General features: G+C 34.8%; 1 long non-coding RNA gene across 1 annotated transcript; it reads left to right on the top strand.

The window, feature by feature from the left end:
- Nucleotides 1–342: 342 nt before the first annotated feature.
- On the top strand, nt 343–11,358 carry LOC135295197 (uncharacterized). The gene is made up of 3 exons (XR_010357222.1): nt 343–432; nt 8,626–8,665; nt 11,051–11,358. It is a non-coding gene; the product is annotated as an uncharacterized LOC135295197 (long non-coding RNA).
- Nucleotides 11,359–11,609: the final 251 nt, after the last annotated feature.

The raw sequence follows: 11,609 nt of genomic DNA, 5'->3' as shown, positions 1-11,609 counted from the left end.
AATTCAGCTGTTTTGTGAATCTGTTCAAAGGACATTTTCTTCAAGTGAGAGGCAGCATTAATTTGGAGATCAGTGCCCTCAGACCCTGCTTTTCTTTCTGTAAAACTGCCACAAATGTTTTTCTAAAGAAGACAAACTGAATAGAAGTAATTTGTAATGGACAAGTCTAATTTAAGTCATTGTCTGTAGGGGGATAGAATGCAAGAGGATAGAGATAGTGCAGAAGGTGCTCTCACCCCTGATGAGTTGCAGCTGTACTAATTACCAAAGATTAGGAACAGCCCTGCCCTTAGTGGGCCACAGCTGTGTCCAATGAGGATGAGTGCTGTAAAAGAGTGGGTTAGGTAGGTAAGAAGAGAGTTGGAGTTTTAGTTGTGCCGTGGAGAAGATGTCAGTGCTGTGAGGAGCTACCAATGAGCAATCACCAAGAAGGTATGGAACTTTTGTGATAAGATAATAACAATTGTTATCTGTTTTGAGAACAGAAAAGGGTAATGTAAGAACCAGGTGGCTTCTTCTACCTGCAGAGTGCTACATCTTGCTAAAACCTGCATTTTGAAAAGACTAAACCAGTATTGCTAAAAAAAACACTTAATACCAGTATTAAAGTGACAGATTTTGAGTAGCTTTGCTATCTTTTTTGTTTCTTCTTCTTTCTCCTATGGTAAAGCTCAAGGTTTTAATATTTTGTTGCATAGTCAAGGGAATTTGAGTTTGTTTTTTTTCTAAAGGTATAGAATGCTTCATAAATTCTTAGCTCAAAAATCTGTTCTATGTTTCTGTGAGCAACACAGTAAGGAGAGGGCTAGGATGAAGTGGTCACAGCCACTTATGTGACTTTCTGTCCTTCAGCACTTTGTAACTGAAGTAGGTCTTTAACCATCCATCAGCTGCCATATCCCAAATGTCTTAGTGTTTCCAGGTACTTATCCACTTGCCTTTGCTTTATTATTCATCATCCTAGCTTTACTTCTTCATCTTGCTCTCTTTCCATGTCAGAAATTTTCTGCTAAAAATGCAAATGTTTTGCTGTAGTATCTTGCCTTTCTCCAAAACATTTAATGATTATTTATATATTTGAAAGTTTTAAAGAATCATTTATAAAACCTTCTGTTTAGCTGAAATTAATTTCATTTGGTCTACTTTATTTATGTCAAACTCATAGCATTTACATTTGTTGTGCAAAAGTCATACTTTGGCTTTTTTTTTTTTTTTTTACATAGTCAAAAACCTTCAAAAGGAATGAAGTTTTCCTAAAAAGTTTTCAGGAAAAAGATGATGATGTGGGGTCCACCATGCCTGCCAGACAATGAATCTGGTGTCAGTCTGTAGAGGTTCAATTCTACACATTTGTGCACATCTTCAGCTTTTTCTTATACTAAGGACTGGGTGACCCAGTAAGCTGTTAAGTTGGCCTTTTCATTCTCATATGAGATGTGAAAAAAAATCTCTCTAAATAGCTGCAAGAAAAGCTAAGAAATTAAATAAAAGTTCCAGTGCATGACAGAGGACAACAAGCTTTTTTTGAGGCATTGAGGGGAGACAATGTTATTAACAGAATTCTGTGTAAATAAAAGGCATTGACAAAGATGGAGTCTCTATCAGTGGAAACAATGGGAAATCTCCACAAGGGGAGAAACTAATCAGAATTCCCTGCTAATCATAGATTCCATGAAAAAAAAAAGTAGCACAGACAACTATTTCAGATGATGTGCTGATGTTGAATAATATTAAAACCATAGATTTAAAGGAAGAAAGAGATATTGAATAAGCAGGTAGTGATCCTCTAGAGCTGAGTGAAATGACAGTGAGTGAAACCTCTGAATTGGGTTTTATCCAACTTGAAACTTAGACCACCCCACTTTCATTTACTCCCTTGGAGCCTTTATACCTTATAAGTCAGGCACATCACTGAAGACAAGAGCTGTAGCACTATTAGCTCCCTTTTTCCCTGCTTATAATGACAAGAATATGTGTTAATTGGTGTTAGAGTTTTATTTAAGCTTCACATATTTTAAAATGTCAGTAGAGCCAGTCGTTTTCAAACAAACCTATTATTTTAGAATAATTACCTTCTGTGGTCTCTTATTCGAGATAAAACAGAGGAGAGCACAGCGGGTTATTTTGGGTTTTCAGTGCTTATGCTAAACAATTAGCTGTTGTTGTTGGTTGCCCCCTTAGAAATAGTCAGGTACTGTTATCTTATGACACAATTCTACTGTTGTTTTCATGTAGAATATACCCCCATGGCTTTACACCTTGGATAGAGAACCTGTTTTTCTACCTGCTCAAATAGCATTCCTATTTCAGACAGTAATAGAGCTGCAATGTGTGCCAGTTCTTGATGTTGTGATGAGCTCTGGAGCACAGTTTGTGCATGCCTTCAGGAGCTGGAAGATGCAGACTTGTAGAGTCAAGAGCCAAAAAGTCTCTCCACGAAAGCTCCTGTATGACTGAGGCTTCTGGTGCCATAAGGTACCACGTACTTGAAATGGTGGAAATGCTTTCCAAGCCTCTTTTGTTACCACTGAAGAGCAGTAAATCTTCACTAAATCATCACAAAATCCTATGGCTCTGTCTAGAAGCTCTTAAATGGGAAAAAAGAAAAGCCATATATTCACTGAAATTGTGGTTATATATTCAAATAACAAGACAGATCAGAATGCCTTGCACATAAAACCAAGAATTATGTTTATTTGAGGTGGAAAAGGGGAATGTGAAGATTCCTTTGAAAATTTCGGTATGCTAAAGATTTTTCCTCCTTCTGTGATAAATTTGGGCTGCCTGTGAGGGCACCTGTCCCCCATAAAATAACAGACTGTATTGTCCTTAAATATATGGAGACACGATTGGATGTATAGTTACAGAATTACCAAATAATGAAATAATAGACTTTTACCTTAATCAGTTCCTGCCTCTAATGTGGCCACCGGAATTGTTTTTAATGCAGAAAGCTTTATGCTTTTGCATATAAATATATAAATATTTTTTCCTTACTGATTCATATCTCTACAGGAATCTCTGTGTCAGTAACTACCACAGTATCTAGCTCTATCACATTTAATAACAGATATACAATTTACTAATTTCAATAAAAATCCTGAAACTAAAGAAAATTTCCCATTAAAATTATTTTTTGTAAAATCTAAATATATTTTGAACAAAGTAATTGCTTATGAAAAACAACTGGTAAGTCTTATTTCCTGAAAATAAATGCTAAAAAAAGAAAATACTTTCAGACTCCTGATTCTTGACACATATCCTTAAAAAAAAAAATCAAATTAAAAAAATAAAATCTCAATTGGTTCTCCTTTCACTTTTGCTCATATTCACAGAACTAGGTCTGGCAATAGTTAAATTGATTTCCAGGTAAATCTGAATGTGGACTTTATTTTTCTACTGTTTTTAATTCTGAATGCTGACCTCAAAGTGAATAACAGTTACTCTTAGCAGCAGTTTCAAGTGGTACTTTCCAGAAGTGAAAGCTTTACACTCTTAACCAATGACATGTGACATACCTTATTGAAAGATGTTTCTTTTTTTGTTTGCTTTCAGCATTTTAACACTCCACATCTCTGACTGTTTATGTTGACTTTAGTCCTGCCATGTACTGTCAGAGGAAGACAAACTGTTAGAAGTAGAATATAGATTTCTTCCTCAGATAAGAAGCAAGTAAGAGAAGAAAGATGAAATGTAGAATTTGCATTTGAATGTTTAATATTTGACAAATCAAAACACCTTTTTCTTGACTTCTGCCATTTCCCTTCAGATAAGGTTGAAAGATTTCCTCTTATTCCCTGCCTCAGGTCACCTGTATACATTTTCTTTGAAATGATTGGTAGAATCATTTAATACTACTTAATTTATTTGCTCTGGGGGAAAAAAAACCAAACCAAATCAAAGAACCAAAAAGGAATAAAACTCATTATTTTACTAAGAAAGCAAGCCATTCCAATCTTATGTGACTTAATTATGTTTTTTTTTACTTTCCCAACATTTTAATCTGTTATGCTTTATGAAAACTAGCACATCTCCACATTTCCTTCTGAGTGACTGAGTAAATTGCAATCTCTGCTGACCTCACTTGTGAAAACTGTAATGTTCTTTCCCAGTGATCACCTTTATGGGATAAAGAACTTCAATTAAAAATTAAGAGCGGAGGGACAAAATAGCAAACACAAACTTTGATTACTAAAGAATTCATGCTGAAAGGTTTAGAATTTCACGGTCATTTAGAACAGTTTTGGTTCTGTCATAAAACAATTGCTCAGTAAATTTGAAACTATTTTTCTTAATATGGATCACATAATAGGTTAGTTGTGGTTTATTTCCTCTTTCTATTTCAAAATGACATTTAAAAAAATTTGCATATTTTGAAAACAAATGTCATGCTCCCTCTCTGTCACTTTCTCTATTTTTCTGTCACAATAAATATTTTATAATCACACCAGATATTATTGTATTTCCTGGTGTGTTACTGTCACTGCTGGAGTTATTCTCATTTGTCCTTATAAACTCTGTTTGCAAAGTCAAAGCAACTGAGAAAAACTCTTATTAAAACTGCATCATCTTTTCCAATTTTAGTATGAAACTAGTTTTAAAATTTGATTAAGAATCAATTTAATTACTCATGGTAGGATTGTTCACTTAAAGTGGTTACTTTTGAGCCAATGTGTGAAAGTTCTATTTTCTAGCCTAGGGCTGCCATATCTATCTGGCTGAAGCTAGGAAGCAGGTCACTTACATATGCCTTTAGTTATTCCAAGACTGATAATTCATCCATTTATGCAAAAACTAGAATGAAGAAAAATCTGTTTTCATTTTAGGTTGGTCTTACCAAGAAGTGACTTCTGAGAAATCAAAATGCCACCAAGTAACATAATGGTGTTACAGCTGACTAGTATGAATAATAGCATTTTCAAAACGTTATTTCCAGAATGCTAATATTTCACAAGTAATTTCCACAGGAGTTCATGTTGTCACATAGTGAACTCTAAAATCCATTATACAAGTGGAAACATACCAGTGATTTCCAGATGTGGTAGTCATCCACCAACCTTCATGAGAATTCTTTGATCAAGTAATGACTTGTGTACACATTCTTCTTGCACATAAAAACTAACAGTTTAAATTTCTAAACAACAGCAGGACTATCCTCTAGCCTTGTTCCATATTTCCATGTCAAGAAAATCTCTTTTTTTCCATATTCAAATTTAATTTGGGATACTATTGAGCATTAAAGTCCTCTCTGTACTGTGAAAATGTTATCCTTTTTTCTTTCTAACAGGCATACAAAAAACTGAAATGCGAGCATTATTGTTACTGTAGCCAACATGCACCTCATCTGTTTCCCTAAAATTTCTCTAGTTTGAGTAGTTGAAAGACTTAATTTTGTTTAATTGTTACCTTGGAATGGCTGCCTAGAACAGAGGCTAGATATAGAATAAAGTAGATCTTTATTAAAGGCCCTCACCTTGATCAGTACAAAAGCCTTGCCAGGGCTACACCCCAAGTGGGTGATGGTTGAGAGTTTTTCAGACAGATACAAGTGTGGTCTATTTGCATATCAGGGGTTAATTGTCCAATTACAGCTTCAGGTAACGAAGTGATATTCCCACAGTTTGCTCTTCACTCCCACACACTTTTGTTTATACTTTTTGGGGCCTGAGGCCAAGGATGTCCTTGGTTCTCAGGCTTAGATGGGTCGTTTAGTCTGACCAAACTGAAGAGAGCTTACTAACGCTCTGGAGTTCCGAGCTATACACTAATGCAGTACAGGAACTGAAAAATGCTCAAGACTTAAGGCATCATTTTCAAATTTTAAGTTTGTAGTAAAATCTCAGAACACCTGGATTCCACATTTGTGGTTTCTTGTCCCTCCAATTCTTTTAAACACAGGAAAATTGTAAAATAGCTTGTATGTGTTTGTCGTGAACTTTAGCAAGTGGGCTACCACAAAACCACCACTAACAAGTACTTCTGTAATTATATTGATCTATATCAAGGTGTTACAAATGAATATGGCAATCAATTATATAGTCTCAATCAATATTATCCAGTAATAACATCAAAGCCAAAGAGGTGTAGATATTTCTATGACAGCAAAACCCAGAAAGTATATTAGAGGCTACTAGGAACTTAACATTTGTGAATCAACCTTATCACCAATATAACAGCACATATCCTCATATGTGTGCAGCATGAGAAGTTCTCAGAGACAGAGGCTCAACTTGGGATAAAAATTTAGTCTTTTTCAAATCATTGATCTACAACATGACATAGGACATCACCACTTTGAACAGTCAATATATGCTGTTAAGTTTTATTTTACACCTGTCATGATGTCTTTTATTCTTTCAGGCCCATTTTATATTCCCAGATTATTTCAGCCTTTTCAGAAAACAAGTTGTCATTTCAATTCCTTGATTTTGCACTTTAGTCGTATCTGAGGGTATCTCTGGTTTCTAGGTTACCCAGCTGTACTTCAGAGAGGTCAGCTGTACTTTTCAAGTTTCTGGCTCTCAGGCCTAGTCCTGGGCTCACATCTTCCAGGTTGGGAAATTACTTCTCTGTCACCATTTCTCAGTTTACAGTTCCCTCTGTCCAGTATATTTGTCCTTCTAAAAGGCCAAATTTAAGGCTCTTTACATCAATCTTATTTTACACATATAGTGACACCTTCCTATAAGTACATCACTGACCTTCAGTTCAACATTTTAATTAGCATTTTTCACTTCCATGGGCTAACATGCAATCTCAGAAAGACTTGGTAAATAGTGCAAAAATCTATAATTTGAAGATGTAGACCCAAATTTGGTTTCTAAACACTACAGTTTGTCTTTTTTCATACTGAAATCTAATTTTTGAAATAGAGCATTTCAAAACATATTCTATGAGTTTATAATACCTTCTTGTGCAAAAGAGGAGTGTGATTTGTCATTCAGTGTATTCCTTCCTGGTTTTTGAAGGGTAGGAGGTTGATTACTTGTTTAATGGGTCTTCAATCATTCTGCATGGAAAACTTGAAGACCTGTTCAGTTTGTTGCTATATTAATGTCTTTCAAATGCATTTACTGCTTGTTCTGCATACACCTCCTCCCCATTCCTTTCAAAAAAATTCTGGGTAAACAACAATTGTGTTGAGTATATAAAGCCTGTAGCATATTAACAGTAAAATATCTTGCACTGGATGTGAATGAAAAGGTTCCTCAGAGTACCTGAATAAGTTTGCAATATTCTCTTATATGTGCATGACAGCTTATAACTTCAAATTTTGGTGGAACAATGACTCATGGCAATGATTGTTCTATATTCTCCTCTAACATGTGTTAATGATGAGAAATGTGATAAGTGCCAACACAAAATGTTACTCTTCTCTTTCTAATTTCATGACAGAAAAACTAGGTTTGGATTATAGTCAGAGCCAGAAAAATAATTGCATTTGGGACAGGGAGAAAAAGCTGTCTGGATTAGCAGCAGGGTTAGGATGAGGGAAAGCTTCTACTTTTAAATCTCAACACCTTTCAGCAGGTGAGGTTTTACAAGGACTGTTTGTACCAGTAAGTGGTAGCTTGTCTCCAAACAGCATGAATAGTTGAAATGTTTTTGTTATGAACAGAGCTCAGAGAAGTAGGCTTCCAGGGTATCCATGCTCGAGGGTTTTGAATTATCAAGTGAAGAAAGGTGCTGAAATGTCCACTGATATCTGCTGATACACCTGCACCAGGTTCACCTCAAAGACCATGAAGCTGGGAGAATGTAAAATCATACATGGACAGGAGGAAGAAGACACCACAATTAGTGACAATGAATCAATCCTGTGAATTAGAACAAGAACTTGAATTTAGCTCTCATAAGGGAGTGATCTTACCATTTTAAACTATTGCCCTGTAGAATTCCTATCCAGGTTTGAACAGAAATCCTATTTCTGTAAAGGAAACCTATTAGAAGTGTCAAGCAGACATACTTGTCAGTGGCTTCTCTTTTGAAAAGACAACACAATCTTAACAAGAGACATTTCTGTTTTCAAATACCAATAATCTCCCTGCACCTTTTCCCCAAACAAAAAGCAGAATGCAAAATTACAGGGAATGAATGCTCAAGATGGCAGTGTGGTTTTCTTTTCTGGAGAATTTTTCCCCTAGTAGTCACAGAGAATGATGTGGAACATATTTCTCACAAGGTCTACCTGATAATTATACTGCATCCATAACAGTACACACAAATGGTATTGCATTATTCATGTGAAAAGCACATTTCTTGTCTTGCAGAGTACTAGCATTTATTTAAAAATACTATTCTTTCAATTATTTATCTCCTGTTGTTATGCTTCATCCTTATTAGTCCACAGAAATAAATCCAAGGACTGTCAGTGACAGTAGCAACACAGCAGCTGAAGAACCAGGAGGTTCATTTTTGATTCAAAAGTATCATGTCAAACTACTGAATCAACGGGGGAAAAAAGGCCATGTTTTTATTAATGTTCCTGTTGAACAGAAGGTACCTTGGAACTGAAATTATCTGGCTAGAATTTGACATAAACTTGTGAGTAGACATTTCATTCAGGATTTAAGATCACTAACTAATCTTTTTCCTGCTGAGTCTGGCCCTAATCTTGTATTCTAGGGATGGAGAAGAAGACTGTTACTCTGCATGTCCTCTCTGGGTAAGTTTTCTTATACTTTGTAGTTGCCTAAAAAGTTAATAACATGATGTGCTCTGTCCCAGAGCTGATGTGAAATTTAACTCTTCAATTTAATTATTTAAGATTAATTATTAATTTAACCCTTAGTTGCTTGGATCAGAATCCTCTCTGCAGTAATTCAGCACATTTTAATTGCACTGAGGCAACATTTTATGAGCTATTGATCCAGCATGGTGTAACTAGGTGTCAAGAAAGTGTTCACACAGAATGAGCCTCTTTAAGGTACACGTTGGTGATCTGGGCTAAACAGATTTATTTATTCTTTTCTATAGTGCATTTTGCACTCTGACATTTTCACATGTGGACTTTACACTGAGAAACTTCAGCTAGCCCCCTGATGGAAAACATTGTGAACTTTGATTCCTGCCTGCTATGAACTAAATAAGAGACTGATTCTTATCAGTCTCTTTCTTTTCTTAAGAGATAAAAATCCCACACATTTCCTATCTCATTCATAAAAATATATATTGGAAATTTCCATAAAAATTATCAAAAATATTATTGCATTTGCAAAAAGAAAAATATAAAGAAAGCAAAAACTAGCAATGCAAGTACTACAAAATACCAATGAACACTTTCTCTGATATTTTGCCTTTTAGAGTTACCTGAGTAAAGGCTAAGCAAAACTTTAAAGTTTTATTTCTGTAGCTGATCCTTGTTTAATTAGAATATGAATTCCAAAATGGCTGAAGATGACAGCGAGACCATAAGATGTGTTATTTCATTATATTGTTAGGGATAATTACAAATTTTGTTTCCTTTAAGTTGATTCTACCCTGGAAGAAGACTGAGAATGGCATATTTGTTGCATCTGCCATGTAATTATGGCTGCAAGAAATTTCTTGTTTTATTGGTGATATTTTTAAAAGCTATTTCTACCTATTTAGACACCATTTCTGAAAACTAGATGTTTTTAATAAGAGCTGGAAATGCTCTAAATAAGAAAGGTTAATATACATTAGTATTTTTTCTTGTATCAGATCAATGTAAAGTAAATCACTTGGATTTTACACACATCTTATTTTAGTACATACCACAGAGTAGTCTCAGAATGCACTATTTGGAATTCATTGGGATGCAAGTAAATCAGATGTTTTCCAACAGCTCATATAGAGCAATTCCACTAGTCATATCTATCAAAAGAAGACTAGAAACAGCAGTAGTAAAACTCTCTGTAAATCTGGTAACATGAATGTCATGTCATTAACATTTTGTTCTCCAGACTGTTTTATTGGTTAGCACTAATTTTCCTCATTGCCAGTTCAGAAGTAAAGTAGACATGCAATTTCTTAATGGACCAGTCTAACTTCAAGGGAAAAATAATTGTCTTTTATATGAATACATGCAAGTTTAGCTCTGGCCATCTCCCAGTAACACAATGGGAAATGCTGGTCACTTTTCTTTCTCTTCATCAGAAATTTGTACATTTCAATAATAGAGTACTTTGAAATAACTCCCCAGGTTCACGCTAGTGAACTAACTGCCTTTCATATAATGAAGCAAAATTATTTCCCATAAAAACCCCTAAAAACCTAAAACAAAACCAACAAGAATAGCGGTGTTGCTATTGCTGGAAGAAATTATTCTTACTTCTGTATTCATTGTTCAAACATGTTTATGTACTGGCCAAATTCCTGGAATGTTCCATGATGATTATCTGTATAAACATTTCTCTTTATTATTCTTTTTTTTTTTTTTTTTTTGAGAAGGGAAAGGGTTGTATTGGGTTGAGTTGGTCTGGGTTTTGTTTGCCTTTCTCTTTTTTTGGTAATTTCTATTTTCCTGATTTTTATTCTGATTGCTCCATGAATATTCTTTTCGCTCTGTCATTATGAAAATATACTTGAAGTCACCAGTCACTGCCAAAAGCTGGCACGTCTTTATTTTTTAAAATACTATTGCTGTCTTTTATACTGCTGAGCACAAATGCATCCATCCTTTTGTGCAAACCTTTTATCACTTACACAGTTTCAGACAAAGCCTGGCTAATCCTATAATGTATCTTCTAGTGCTAAACCTAACCTTCTCAGGTTGCAAAAATAATAGTGTTTACTTCTTTTGTAGAATGACACTTGAAACAGTTTGTTATCCTTAAGAAATTAGGTTTTCCAAAATACCTATTTTGTTATTACTTACAAGAACTATAGGTCTATTTTTCAGTAATCAAATGCTATTTACACAGAACTAACTGACTTTGAAGTATTTGACAGAAAGATAATTGTAAGGGTTTGGCCCACTTGACACCTTGCAGTAATCTGGGCCTTTTTTGAGGCTGTACTTAATCCAGTCACAATCCTCTTTGTGTTTTTCAAAATCAAGAAAGATTTCCCCATGTTTTTTTCTCAGGTTTTTAGTCACTCAGAGAACGAGGTTTTTCTTCTCAGGAGAAAAGAAGCAATCGCAGATTACTAGCACAAATGGAAGAATGCTTGAAGAAATGCCTTTTCAGCAAAATATGCTGAGGATAAAATAGTGAGCTTTGAAAACATGATCCTCAACAGTGTATAAGAGAGAAAGTGTCTGAGGCACAAATCAAAACCCCTATGTCCCTTCTCGTGAGAACTCTGAGCGAAAACACTGGGTTTTCGTTGTTTTTTATTATCTTGAAGTGTACTCTTCAAATATATTCTGTTTTATGAAATGTAGCAAAGTTAGTTTGTGTTGGCTTGGTTTATTTTGGGGAGGGAGGTGTGGGGAGGGAACAAAACAAAATATAAAAAAGCTTCAAAACACAAAAGCTTCACCTTTTCTTGAAAGAGTGAAAGGAAACAGTTTTCATTCTTTTGCCAGTTCTAATATATGTAATTTATTTAGTGATGTTTTTGATCCACATTTGAAATTTTCATATAAGGATTAGACCATTGGATCAATTTAGATTGCTATCATTTGTTGCTCTGCTTCTTAA

This window comes from Passer domesticus, chromosome 2, assembly GCF_036417665.1.
Source record: "Passer domesticus isolate bPasDom1 chromosome 2, bPasDom1.hap1, whole genome shotgun sequence".
Lineage (NCBI taxonomy): Eukaryota > Metazoa > Chordata > Aves > Passeriformes > Passeridae > Passer > Passer domesticus.
This window is presented reverse-complemented; position numbering and strand designations above follow the sequence as displayed.